The sequence below is a fragment of the Hirundo rustica genome, chromosome 2 (genome assembly GCF_015227805.2).
Source record: "Hirundo rustica isolate bHirRus1 chromosome 2, bHirRus1.pri.v3, whole genome shotgun sequence".
In the NCBI taxonomy this organism is placed as follows: domain Eukaryota; kingdom Metazoa; phylum Chordata; class Aves; order Passeriformes; family Hirundinidae; genus Hirundo; species Hirundo rustica.
The window spans coordinates 32,218,265-32,232,711 of NC_053451.1; the positions used below are offsets into that span (position 1 = coordinate 32,218,265).

General features: G+C 39.2%; 1 protein-coding gene across 9 annotated transcripts in view; it reads right to left on the minus strand.

Annotated features, from left to right (window-relative positions):
- The window catches only part of TENM4 (teneurin transmembrane protein 4), a 585,909-nt gene that overhangs the window by 375,631 nt on the left and 195,831 nt on the right, over nucleotides 1-14,447 (minus strand). For all 9 annotated transcript variants that reach the window (XM_058419235.1, XM_040055308.2, XM_058419240.1 and 6 more), the window contains one exon: nucleotides 2,636-2,733. The gene's annotated coding sequence lies outside the window, so the exon portion shown is untranslated. The remainder of the gene's footprint in view (nucleotides 1-2,635; nucleotides 2,734-14,447) is intronic.

Genomic DNA, 14,447 nt, shown 5'->3' on the forward strand with positions numbered 1-14,447 from the left:
GTTATTTGTAGTGTTCATATTCATCTTCTCTGTGCATTGAAGAGAGACACAGAGGTGTTTAGAGGGCTGGGCCCTTCTCCTGTGGAGACAGGCTGATGGAGTTGGAGTTGCTGAGCCTGGAGAAGAGAAGGCTACTGGGAGATCTTAGAGTCCCTTCCAGAACCTAAAGGGGGCTACAGGAGAGCAAGAAGAGGTAATTTTAACAGTGGCATGGAGGGACAGGACAAGAGGGAGTGTCTTCAGACTGACAGAGTTCAGGTTTAAATTGGTATTAGGAAAAAAATATTTCCTGTGAGGTAGATGGGGCACTCCCACAAATTGCCCAGAGAAGCTGTGACTCCTGCATCACTGGAAACATTCAAGGTGAGGTTGGATGGGGCTTTGAGCAACCTGGTCTATGAAAAGTGTCCTTGCCCATGGAAGGGGGTTTGGAATGAGATGACCTTTGAGGTCCTTTCCAACCCCAAATGTTCCATAATTCCAAGACCTCACAGATAGTATTGGACCAGCCAGCATGGTATACCTGGGAAGCAGCTCTGGACAGACCCCTTGAGGAGGAAAATGAGCCTCATAGCTGGCATGATTGACTCCACTAGCCAGCTGGACATAACTGGGGAAAAATTCTGTGATTCCATAGGAAATAACTGATTTGGATTCCGTTATTGACTCTTTGACCATATGTCACTACTCAGATCTCCTGGTACCAATAAGGTTATCAAATGCATCATGGTTGTGAAAAACTGCATTTTGCAAAGAGTAGCATTTTTTAATGAAAAAGTCTTCAGATTACATTGACAAGTATGAATTCCCCTTCAATACAAAGATATTTAGACATGTCCTCTGAAATTCTTGTCTCTTAATAGAGAGCTTGTCATGTGCAGGGACTCCCAGCAATCTGAGAAGTTTTGCTTTAGAGATTTCCTCTTCGCCTTTCTCCATTTAGTTTTCTGTCACCTCATTATACTGTTATCACTTACTATGAAACCTTGACTTTGAAAACACTTTTATTGCTCTTTTTCCTTTTTTTTTTTTTTTTTTTTTTTGACTAGTCTTTATCTTGCAGTGAGATCTTTCTTTTTTTTCTTAACTTTTTGAACTCCTGCTACAGATACAATATTTCAGCTCACGCCAACCCTAATACTTCCATGAACATGGCAGGGGGGGTCGGAATTAAATTATATTTATGATCTCTTCCAACTCAAACCCTCTTATGATTCTAAGATTATGAGAAAAAAAAGCAATTTAATTCCTTATAGGAGTAAGTGATTTCTCCCTAAGGAGTAAAGAACAAAGTCCAGGACATGACTTGCAGGCAGAATTTTCATGCTTTGGGAACTGCCTCTTCTTTCTTATGCCAGTATCTGTGTAGTGCTGGTGATTAAAGCACTAGTGTTCACTAATCACTTTCATTCTGTCTTGCAAGTACACATAATTCTGCATCAGTTTCATTTAAATATCACTTTATATTCATGGCTTTGACTTTTAGAACTCCTCCTACTGTACTTGTAGTTTTAATATTAACAGACATTTCTTACTCTCCATTCATCCCTCCTGTTAAGACTTCCCAGGCTGAGGTGAACATTTGCTGCTTCTTTATATGGCAGGAGCCATAGATACCCTAGGCCTTCACTTCTAGGTGAAAAGTTCTTAAAGATCATCCCTCAACAACATTTTCCAAGAAAGCATGTTTTGATTTGAAAGGTGACTGGACAATCTCCAGTGGTCTCTGCCAAGCTCAAATATTCCACAATTCTTTGATTCATGTTTCTGCTTCTCTACCATTTCCTTGTAATTTTCTGTGTACTGAGCAGTCCCAGCTCGCTTTCCTTCCGTTTGAGATGGCCCAGCAATGATGTCCAAGCAACGCTCCACCTTGATCACTGTGGACAATGCCACCATCCTGTCACATGCCTGTAACCCTGATATCATCTTCAATTCATACTCCTCTCCCTGATGCCACCTCCCAGTTACATTGAAGCTACACACACATTCAAAGTATGTAAATTTGCCCTGATGATATTCCCTGGACACAAAGGCCATTTTTCCAGATATATAGCATTGATTTCCCTTCCCCATTCCTATCAAAACCATGCTGTCTGCATCCAATCAACCCATGCAGCCATTTTCCATAGTCCATGCAGTGGCTTTTCAAACAAGTACTTTTGTATTTTCTTTCATGCTGCTCTCCATAAACACATACAAAATTACCTTGCTAGTGCCTTTCTTTCTCTGTAGCAACATCTAAAATCCTCTGACAAGGTTGCAGGTGTGCTGTTAGCATTGCCTGTCGCACTGACCAGCACTTTCTTATTACATCCATGGGTCTCCTCTGTCTGCCACTACCCACACCTTGATTTCTACTAAGATGTAAGTCATTTCATGCAGACAAAGTCTATGTTGCTAGAGTGCCTGGCACAGCAGAAGTGAACCCATGACTGAGACTGTGATGCAAATCATCCTTGTCAGCTAACAAAAATAGACACAGGTCAATAAAAAACACGTTCTAGAGAAATTAGAAAAATTCCTCAAGACTCCAATTAAAGAAATCTGGTCAAGAAACATTACAACTATCATAATTTTATTTTAAACAACAAAACATAATTAAAACATCGCAGGTACTGGAACTAGTACTCACTTTTTGTAGTTACCTTCTTAGAAATATCTAGGAACAATCCATCAAATGCTTCTTGTAGGATACTGTTTCAACCTAGGCATGTGGTATTCTCAGTCTACCTGAAAAATACAGCCAAAAAAAAAGATCAGTTTTTTGTTCAGTGATTTTAAAGTTATTTGCTATAGAAAAAGAAATGAAAAATCACTGCTTACTGTTATACAGGATATCTAAAACAGTCATTTATACGTATGTGGTTCCTGCTGTAATGTCACATAAACACTACTAGAGTATGCTTAGTCATCTTATAGAAAGAAATGCATTTGTTAAATATAAACTAATGTTTTCTGTACAGCACTCAGAATTAAATGCCTGTCCTTGACCAACTGTGCAAACATCCATCCCATTGCCAAAAGAGTAAGTAATTCACCAATTCCTCCTTTGTAGTTTTGAGGGTTTCCAGTTAACACAGCAGTTGTTCCTTTCCTCTTCTGTGTTTTTGCAGGCTTCAGAAGGCAAAAATAAAAATACTTTTTTATTTATGTGGTTATCTCATATCTCCTTTCTTAAGTCTTCTTCCTTTGCTAGAGAGAAATGACTGAGATTTTCCAGAGATGCCTCTTGCTGTTTCCACTCACATCACTAAATGATATCCTATCTGAGTTGTGTGTGGCATCAAAGAGCCCCAATTTAATGATGCATGTGTCACAAACCTATCACACTACAAACAGGAGGTTCAAAGAAAGTGTATAACAGCACTGGGGCTCCTGCCTCTTATTAACTAATTAGTCTCAAGTCCCTTTTCTTAGGTCCTTTCCATGTCTCAGGGAGACAAAGTCCAGTATAGACTGGGAAGGTGGACAACAGAGAGGATGTGTGTAGTTTCACTGAAAGCCACATTTGCCAGACCCATCATCTCTCCCAGGTTACCCACTTTGTTAGATATGCATCTATGTTACATTCATTCTGGTGCACAAGATCTTGAAGAATAAGGAAAAAAAAAAAAAAAATTAAAAGGCTGAGTGATGTGGTAGCATACTGTTAGAGAAGTGGGATTCCATGTCTTTCCTTGGCAACTTCTTTCTGCATATAGAGTCCAAAACTACATTGACCTTTTAATCTTGCCAGCTGCAAATTAATTTTGAATCTAAGCTGTCTACTGAAAAGGTGCAAAGGTCACCTTTAAATAGCTGCTCTGCTACATTACCCTTTACTCCATGGTCCACGTCCTTTGTCTTCCTCCTATCAATTCTGCTTCTTTGAGAACACTCCTTGCTGCTGATTGTGTCCTCAAACAGATTATTTCTCCTCCATATGCGTTTTTCAAAGCTGCATCTCATTTTGTCATTTCCTGACTAAGGTTTCTAGTCTCTCTTTCTTTGCTGATTTAGTGCCTCCCAATTTGGATCATTTGTGATTTTAATTAACATGTACTCTTTTCCTGTCTTCTGGCTAATGAATGAAGATATTTAAAGAAGACTGGACTCAGGACTGCTCCCTGATGTTCCCCCACTAGAAAACTCATGTGATTCAACACATTTTCATTTATTATCTCACTTTGCTAATGGCCTTGTGGATGGTTTTTAATCAACATCACAGGGTACTTATCTCAGCCAATCTGAATTAATTTTGTGAGTATCCTCTCTTGCTCACTTCCAACAGACAGAAAACAAAAGCAGAAGAGGCCATCACTCACCAGAATGCTTTTCTGTGTGACCTGCAAATGAGGAGGGAGTGAGAATAAATTGTTCACTTTTTTCTCTCAGGACTCTGGTAGACTTAGGATCCCCTGCCACCATACCTATACTCCTCCGGATTTTCAATATATGTATCTTAAAACTGATTTTCAAGGCAAAGAAATGTTATTATTCTCACTTCAGAGAATAAACTCCACCACAGAAAATAAAAAGAGGTGGTCTGCTCTGCTCCTTTAGCAATCATGGTTAGAAATACTCATTATATCTTTTAAACACATGAGGGTTTAAGGTTGCTTTTGCATTTACACCTGTCTTCTGGAAGTTCCTGTGACATGCCTACCTGTGTATCTCTGGCATTACCCATCAAATACACTATCAAAGTGATTTCATCTCTTAAACAAACAAATAAACAATACCTAAAAAACGCACAAAACCAACCAGCCAACCAACCAACCAAACCCAACCCAACCAAAACGACCCAAACCTCTAAATGTTAGTACATCCATGTTTATATCATGACCAGAACGCCATTTTGAAAAAGTGTGTCCAAATAATGCAAAGTGATTTAGGAAAGGTGAGACTCAGGTACTCAGAGCACATAAATGCCTGATCTAGACCATAGGATAGAGAATAATTCTTATAGCAGTGTTACTATATTTTCTTAGCCTTCTGATGTTTACATTCCTGTAGTGGAGTCTTCTTACACTTGTAACATAAACGAAGAGTTGTTTTTCACATTCCTCTTTGATGAGGGACAATGGATTGACTTCTAGCCTGGCCACTGGGATGGAGAGGTGGTAACCTTGTTCTCCAATCCCTGGTCATTGTCCAGACTCTATATAAATGAGGTAATCTAAATAAAACTTTCTTCTTTTGTTCTAGAGTTGTATGTGTGAGTATCATTTCTTCTCGTGTCCTCTAGTGACATAGCAGTATCTGTTGGATCTGGTTGTTAAAGTTATTTGGGCATCTCCTTCTCACTCAGCTGGGTTTTGAGATATTTGATATTTCTGAAGTCCTGGAGCAAAATGTTTTTCTTGGTATTATACAGGATGTTTATAATGGATTTGAATCCAGATCCACAAAGTCTAAAATGTGGCCCCCACCTATGAACTTCTTTTCTATCAAGAGGAGAATTATGTCATGTGAGGGACATTTCAGCTCCAGTCATGACTCTGTATTCCCCCAAAAGTAGTATCCCACAGACTACAGGCACAGCATCCTCCACAGACACCTCCTGATAAACAGTTTTAATATGGTAGTTACATTCCTTTTGTATGAAAATGAAACACACCTTTCTGCTACACCAAAAAGTCATTTATAGCTTGGGCTTATTTATGTGGGTAATTTATTTTCTGAAATATTGATGTTTATGAATGAGCTCAGAATTATTTTCAAAAACTTTATGTGGTTCTTAATAAAAGCCAGCAGGATTTTTAAAAATGTTGTTATCCCCTTCCCTGCCCACCCTCTTCATAAATCAAAATCCACAGGGAAACAAACAAACAAACAAACAAACAAACAACCCCCTACCACTCTCATGAAAAAAAAAAAAAAAAAAAAAAGAAAAAAAGAAAAGAAAAAGGAAAGGGACCAAATATTTCCAGAAGCAACAGCAATCATAAAGAAACTAATCCCAAGCTAAGAAATTATCTAAGGAAACACAGAGGGAAGTAACAATATGAAGACAATTTAGAAAATATTTGGAGAAGCAAAATTTATAAATACTCATTATATCTTTTAAACACATACTCAAATTAATATGTGTTTTTGCTTCTTCCTTTCCCATTAATATATTTAGTGCAAAAGAGATGTAGGATAAAATATTGTTACCAATATTCTCTTCATATTAGGAAATAATTACACAGTTTTTTCACACCAAACTTTTAAACGTGGCCCAGTTGGAAATGAATTGCTTTTGATTTGCTAAAAATAAGCACAAGAAACTTAATCTAAGTCCATCACCAGTGCAATTTATACTCTACAACAGTTCTGAAAAGTGTAATTAACAGTGCATTGTTATAATTTATTATTGGTTTAAAAAGCCTGAAAATCAGATCCTTACATCAAAATGGGAAAATGGGAAGCTATACACCAGATATATTATTCTAGCTTATATTAATTCAGTTATTTTACCTTTGGTGCACATCTATCTATCCATACAACTTGAATGCTCCATTGAGAATGATGCTGGGTACTGAACTTTGGGCTCAATACGAAATATGAACTCTGAAGCATAGCTGCAATAATACTTCCATTTGCATTATTATGATTAACGTTCCTCTGATTAGGAAGCATCCAGTAATATTAATTGCAGAAATAGTGAGATTCCAATTGTCATAAATCACTTTGCAGTGTAAAGCAAGCGCTCAGAAAGCAACACAGAAAAACTCTTTTTGGTGTTTTTTTCTGAGTTCACTTCAACCTCATTTTCACCGGGCTTTTTCATTTGTGTCCATTTACAAGACAGTAGCTAGGATTTTCTCTTGATTAACACATTCTTTTCAGTAAGGTCCTAAACAGCTTTCACATGAAAGGTTGAATCCAACAGAGGATGTTTTTTTCACATTTAAGACTTAGCATTCACCCACAGTTAATTAATCACACAGATACTTCCTGTCTCACAGGAAGGAGAGTGGCCTTGAAGCCAATGTTCTTCATCTGATCAGAAGTTTTCTACACAACAGTTGAAATGAATGCCTTTTCAAATATGGTAATTGCTGAATTAATGTAATAAATGAAAATATGGGAGGGGAAAATATACACAGTTTCTCTATTAAAGCACAAGGAGACATTTTGCCTCATTTGAAACAATATAATCACTAAATCAGAATGATCTTATTGAAATTATATTTATATATTTATATTTGCACATATATTCATATATATTTTTATATATTTACATTTATATGTTTATATATATATATAAATATATATATATTTATATATTAATATATAAATATATTTGTATCAAGTCAACATTTCCCCTTCACTGCCATTTCTTTCCTCCACAGTTAGCAAAACTGTCAATATTCATTGATTCATCAAAGCAAGCAACCCTGACATTTGGTGCATCAGCTTTCACTTGTAACAGGCATATGATGCAATGATTTATTTTGATTATTACATTGTACCCTAAAGAGCATCCAAATATAAAAATGCTTTCATTAGAAGTGTTGTGAAAACAAGGCATCTGCATCAGGGATCACACACAAAGAAAGAAAAATTTCTTGCGATCTGTGCTCTCTAGTCCAAACTTTCGATGGCTGGATTGCTTTGGAGTTTGCTCTCTTGGGGGCTTTTCAGATATTTGATTTCCAAATGTATCATATATTCGAAAAGCAACTGAGGGGTTCTAAGGAGTGCTCAGAGCTGGAAATAACAGAGCTTTTCCTAGCTGATGTCTGGCTTTGGTTAACTCACATTAGGAGATGCCTCTGAATTACTTGGTATCAACTGAGTTCCTAATGACAGTGCCCACCTTGCGAGAAAATGCCTTTCCTGAGATGGCAATTAGTGCCAACCTCAAAGACACCAGAAACGGTCATAGATGGCCTGGCTGCCAGCAGGAGGATGAGGAGATCACAAACATTTCCTCACCAAGGACATTCATACCAACTAGCATTTCTGGCCAAGAATACTTTAGTCCCCATCTTTGGCCCTGATTGGAGGACCCAGAAAGCAGTTACAAATTTTCGGGTAAGAAACATGTTCCAACTGCAAATAATTCTTTTAGTAGACATTTTCCATTAAGCACAAGTTTAAGTCTCACTGGGGACTGCAGAGCTTCAACATGTGCTTCAAGTCGAGTGTTCCTTCAGAGGGCTGTGGCTGAATAGGGACAGTCTAATGAGCTGGAGACGCTTAGGACCAGGATTAAATACATATATGGCTACATATACTGGCCTCTGCTGCTTCTGATTGTGTCTGTGCTGCACATTTCTCTCCAGCTCCTTTTCCATTATCATCCTGTGCTGTAAGCAATGACACTGACACGGCAACTAAGTGGAGCGAGGCAGGAAGCGGAGACAGCACACGCAGAAATGAGCTGAAAATCATCCTCCCAAATGAAGCCCTGCTCACAGGACAACATCTCATTATTTTGTTCCCCCATGGAGAACAGAAAGGCATGGCTGATGTGTTTGGAGATCACAGGCATGTTCCAAAAGGCAGCAAATAAAAGCAGAAGAGAGTCTATTTGGGTTATGCAGAGCCAAAGCATGCCTTTCTCTAAGATGGCATTTTGCTTTGCAGTGACTGACCACCACCATAACATTTTCACTCTTCCACAGCTCCCTGGAAGGAGGTTTTAGCAAGGTGTGGATTGGTCTCTTCTCCCAGGTAACAACTCCAGGTTACAGGACAAGAGGAAATGGTCTCAAATTGTGCAAGGGGAGGTTTAGATTGAATATCAGGGAAAATCTCTTCACTGAAAGAATTGTCAGGCTCTAGAATAGGCTGCCCAGGGAAGTGGGCCATTTTTAACTTCATCAGCCAGAAAGGTGCACAGTGGAGTGAGTGCTTTGCACATCCTAGTCTGTTCCAGTTCTGTTGTAAGGGCCATTTCACTGTATTTTGTCTTTTATGTTTTCTTTTTTTGGTTGGGTTTTTGTGATTTTTTTTTTCCCCCCCCACCTTTAAGAAGGGTGAAGCTGTTATTTAAGTGGCTTATAGAGCAGGTTAAAAAAAGGTTGCACAGTGGAGGCTTCTCAGAATTAAGATAATTTTCTCAATGTGTAGTACTTTCAAGTGAAAAATTGGATTTCTAGGAAATGATAACACAAGTAATGAATGTAGAATGCATCCCAGAAGAATTACATTTTAATGTTCATCAATGAATTGCAGTGCTGTGCTCTGTGCATACCAAGCTCTTTTTTCTCACTTGTTGCAAGAGCACTAGATATGCTCTGTGCAAAAAAATATCTTTTCTGTTTTACTTTTAACTGCGCTGTATCTAAGTATCATTTGCTTGCATAGGCTTTGGTCATCAGAGATGTATCTCAGCTAACTTCAGACACCTGTTTAATGGAAGTTAAAGAGCTACCAGCTTAGACTAAGTTACACGTCTAGTTTTAGTTGAATGAGTTACCAGTCAGTGAGTCTCACCCCAAGCTAGATTTTCTCAGTGCAAATGAGAAACAGTCCACCAGTCATTTTTTCGTGTTCCAATGACAAAGGCTGAGCAGCATTTCAGTAATGACACTGTTCAAAATATTGCAATAGACCACAATAACAAATTTGGTAAATAACATATTTTATCAAGCCAGGAGAACTCAAGAACAAAATATCCCATTGTGGCCAGCTGGAGCAAAGAAACAGGGCATTTCCATCAGCCTGCAAAGTTGCAACCTTAATTGAGCTACTTCTCTTGTGGAAGTTTCACTCATTGAATTTAGACTTTAGCTGGACAAAGATATTGTATTAAAAGGCAACACTTCTCTCTCACAGAAGAATCAGTCCTCTACTTGCAGAGTTTAAAATTAACACACCCATACTATGAGGCACTGGAACAGGCTGTCCAGAGAAGTCATGGATTCCCCCTCCTTGGAAGTGTTCCAAGCCAAATTGGATGGGGCTTTGAGCAACCTGGTCTAGGGGAAGGTTTCCCTGCCGTGGCAGGGAGGTTGAAACTAGACAACCTTTATGGTTCCTTCCAACCCAAAACATTTTAGGATTCAATATCCATCTGGTCAAGGCTTGAAAACATTTTAGAAAGCCATCGTGCTTGCACATGTGAAACCTTTTGTGGATCTTGCTGCAAAATTTGCTTTGACAAGCTCATAATCCATATAGCAAAATTCAAAGCATTAAAATATGTTTTTTTTTGTGTGATAACATCGCCAAAATAAATATTTTCCTGGTCTACTGTGGGAAAAAAAGTCTTCTTTGGCTTTTGGATCAGTTTTTTAGCTACCCCTTTATCTGTGGGAAAAAATATTTTTTCTGTAGAGTTCATTTAATAAGTAAAAACATTTCTTCTGGCCTATTTGAACTGCATATTTAAAATATCATTGTAAAAGAAAGAGGTTTTGTATTGCCTGGAAAAGTATCACAGTATGTTGCCCAGCTCAAAACAGAGGTTTCTGTAATTGCTCCTTGATTCTGTAGTGGCTTCAGGTCTTTCAGCAGAGCCTTGACCAGCAATAAAATGTAATTTGACCATCAATACACTTTCCGTTAAAGCTGTTAAATGGAAGGAATAGTCTTCCCCTTTATCCATTGCTGATCTAATCCAAAACCCTTCCAAAGCTTTCAAAGGATGGGTAATCGCTGCCCCTATTTTTTGCCAGTGGGTAGGTAAGCTGACATTGAGAAGTTTAGAGGGGCACAGCTATTGAGCTCAAGGATGGAAAACTTCATCCTAATAAAGGCTGGAAATTGTGGACTGAGCTATATGGACCTCACATTTCTTGTAAACTATGAATATTCCTGCATCTCACCTTACAGATCCAACCTGATAATTTTGTTTATATGTCTGAACTTTGACATACTCTGCCTTGGGAATGGTGAGGAGAAGTGAAGCTTCCTTGCAAAGTTTTTATGCCACTTGCCACTGATAGTATTTTCTCTTCAAAAAATCCACTGAAAAATCTGACTTGGCAAATTTCTTAAGAGTAGAATACAAAATGCCTGACACCAATGATTAACAAGTTATACAAAGTGAAAGCTCTCAGTATAACCACTGCATCAAATTGATGGTACCTGAAATGGACATTAAATAATATTTGAATGTATTGTTAAAAGCAGTTTTCTCAGAAATTAAAAAAATCATGTAGCTGCTCAAGTGGACCAGCAGGTAGACTGGGTTAGATAGTTCTGCACCACTTAGGGGCCTGAAGTGTTTTTCTGAACATTTTCCTTAATTTGCAGTTGATTTACTGGTCTAAATCAACTGGTATTTCAATAATAAAAACAGTTTATAAAAACTGTTGTTTATGTGTTATGTGTTTATAAAAACAATTATGTGAACAGGGGACAAGGACACTGCTCCTGAATCTGAGTGCTTCTGTGTTGGGAGAATGGGCTCCTTACCATTGTCTCCTCCCTTCCTGGTGGTGTAACACCGCTGGGGAGGGTGTTGAGAAATGGAAACACTCCAGGTGGATCATGTAGGGAGATTCCCTCTTCTGTGCCTCTGCCTCCAGCTCAATATGATCACGCCCCAAGACTCGACAGGCCCAAAGGGGTACAGGCAGTGGTTTACCTGGGTCTAACCAAGGGTGCTTCTGACCTGGAGAGATGTCACCATCCATGTCAGGCATCTTTTGGGCTGGTGGGTAGGACACGACACTTAAGAGAGACCCACACCTTTCCAAACCAGCAAAGAAAGGCCAGGGTGTTTGTCCTGGGTCATGCCAAATTAATCGAACCTTAAATTCATCAGAGAATACATTCATACCTGTATCCTCTGCAGCGCACCCCTTATGTCTGCCCCATTGCTGCGTGCTTGCTAGGCTGTCCTGCTGGCCCTCATGCTGAGCTGAGGCAAAGGCAGGCATGCTGTGATGCCCTCTCTGGAAACCATGGAAGAATTTACCTCCTGTATTTAGGCAGCCTATTGACATTTGAATGGCTTTAACGAGGATCCCCACTGCAAGGGAGCAATCAAGGTTAGAGCCATGGAAAAGTTTTCATTTGTGATGACAGGAGGAGTCTGTGGCTTCTGAATGTCCTTTGCTCCCCACTTTGCCTGTTCTTTTAGTTATGTGGCTGGACATACACACACACACACACACACACACACACACACACACACATGTATCTACATACATATACACACACACACACACACACATATATGCATGTAGTGAAATTTTCTGTTATCAAAAGAACTACAAATAGCACATGAGGGCTGAACAGCTGGAGCTAGATTGGTATATTGTACTGTACTGTAGTGACTCAGCACAGGAGTATTTAATTTCCTCCCAGAGCCAAGATGTCTCTCCTTCTCAACAGGAAAGGCTGGGGTGGCTGAGCTGCCTTTGTTTTTTACTAAGTGCCTATGATGAAACCTTGTAAGGAAGATGCTATGGATAAGAATTACACCATTTTTTAAAATTTTCCTTAAAATAAATAAAAAATGAGCATTCAGAAGGACTCAAACCCCACAATAATCACACCCAAATGCAAAAATCCCACTCAGTTCCTAACTCTGCCAGAAACAGCTTCTGTGCCATGAGAAAAGCCCCACCGCTAACCCTCAATTCAGACCTTCTTTCTATTTAGCCCCTTAATAAAACAGGAACACACATTCTGTCATGTGCTGGGACAGCAAGAAGGAACTTGTTTAATGAGATGCCATAACAGCCCCTCCACCTAACTTGTCACAAGTATCTTTACAGCTGGGTTTGTACCAGGAAAAATTCACTGAATTCAGGAATTGTTCGCTGAATTATTTTAATAATCAACCTTACTACCATCCCATTCCTGCCCAGTTAATAATTTGTACAAAAATAACATTTCTGCTTTTATAGAAAATTTGTAATTCTCTAATGGCCACAGCCCCCCTTATCCAGGCTACCTCTCAGGACAATATATTGTACACATGACATTAAGTTTTGAAGTGAGCCTCTCTTCCTCATTTATTTAGCAAGGAGGGTGTCAAGCTAATGTTATCATCTTGAGTAAATTAATGGACTCTTTCCCTTCACATTAGAAGTTGAATAAAAGCAGAGGATCCTCATGTGTCCCTCCTGCTCAGCTCCCAGGACTATGTGCCTCCTGCTGCTGCGTAGCACAGATTGGTATTTTACCTCTTATCAATAGATCTCCATCATCCTGAATAAGAATGACGATCCTTCAGACCTGCTTTTGTAAAGCAAACCTATATCCATAGGAGCAATTAGTCCCCCGCTGTGAGTTTAGACACGCCAGCTACGCTGCAGCTGCTGTCTGTTGCTAGCACTAAGTTTTCCTCAGTAGTGGATCAACGTGTTTAAACTCTTTGATCTTCTTTATCTCAGCCAGGAGATTTGAAAGCCTCCTGGTTGAAGCAGTTTTCTTTCGGGTGAAACTCCATCTCATCCACCATTTCAGTGCTGACCCGAAACATTTGTGCTTTATTTACTGGAGAGGCATTGCCTTTTGAAATGGCTTCTCACATCCTCTCAGGAAGAATTTTTTTTTTTTTTTAATTCCCCCCTAACACTGAGCTTAAGTAACTGTACTTCAAACACCAGATAAGAGGCACAAAGGGGACTCAGTCTTCTACACAGCAATTCAGAACCATCTTAATCTCCATCCCGCACTTTCTGATTTTCTTTTTAATCTTCCACAGCACAGTGTGCACCAAACACAGCTGAGAACTTGCTATTTAAGGTGCCTTATTACTGTTTTGGTACAAAAGCTTAACTCCTGTTTGGAACAGATGGGCACAAATGAACAAATGCAAGGAAACAGGCATCTCAGATGTGGGTACAGCAGAGTAGATGATGGAGAGATAAGTAATAGTGTCAGGTTGACGTTTATTCTGTTTTCTTGCTTCGCAAGGAGCCACAAGTGAACTATTAGTGATGTGAAACTGCTGAGCAGGGAAAAGGATGGGGTGACTGTCAGGCTTAATCCTCCAACCTCTGCAGAATTTCTGACTTTCCTACCCAAACTAACTCTTTCCCTCTTGATACATGATGGAGTTGGTACAGCTGTGAACAGGGAATCCAAATCCAATCTCATTAATGAAATTACTTACCTGAGTTTTGAATTTACCACCAAACTGACTGAATTAACTTTCATATAAAATGTTACCTCCTGTGATAAAAACAAGAGTTACACTGCTTGTAAAACTAATGGAAAGGGACAAAGAACAAACTTGTTGCAGCGTTCAGTACTTAAAAGTGGCTTATGAGAAAGATGGGGACAGACTCGAGTAAGGCCTATAGTGAAAGGAGAAAGAGTAATGGATCTAAATTAAAAATTGGTAAATTTACAGTAGGTAGAAGTTTTTTCAACGAGGGTGGTGAGACACTGGCACAGGTTGCTCACGCAGGTGGTGGATGCCCCATCCTTAGAAACATTCAAGGTCAGGATGGCAGGGGTCTGACCAGCCTGGTCTAGTGGAAGGTGTCCCTGCCCATGGCACAGGTGTAGAATTAGATGACCATTAAAGGTTCCTTCCAACACAAACTATTCTGCAATTCAGT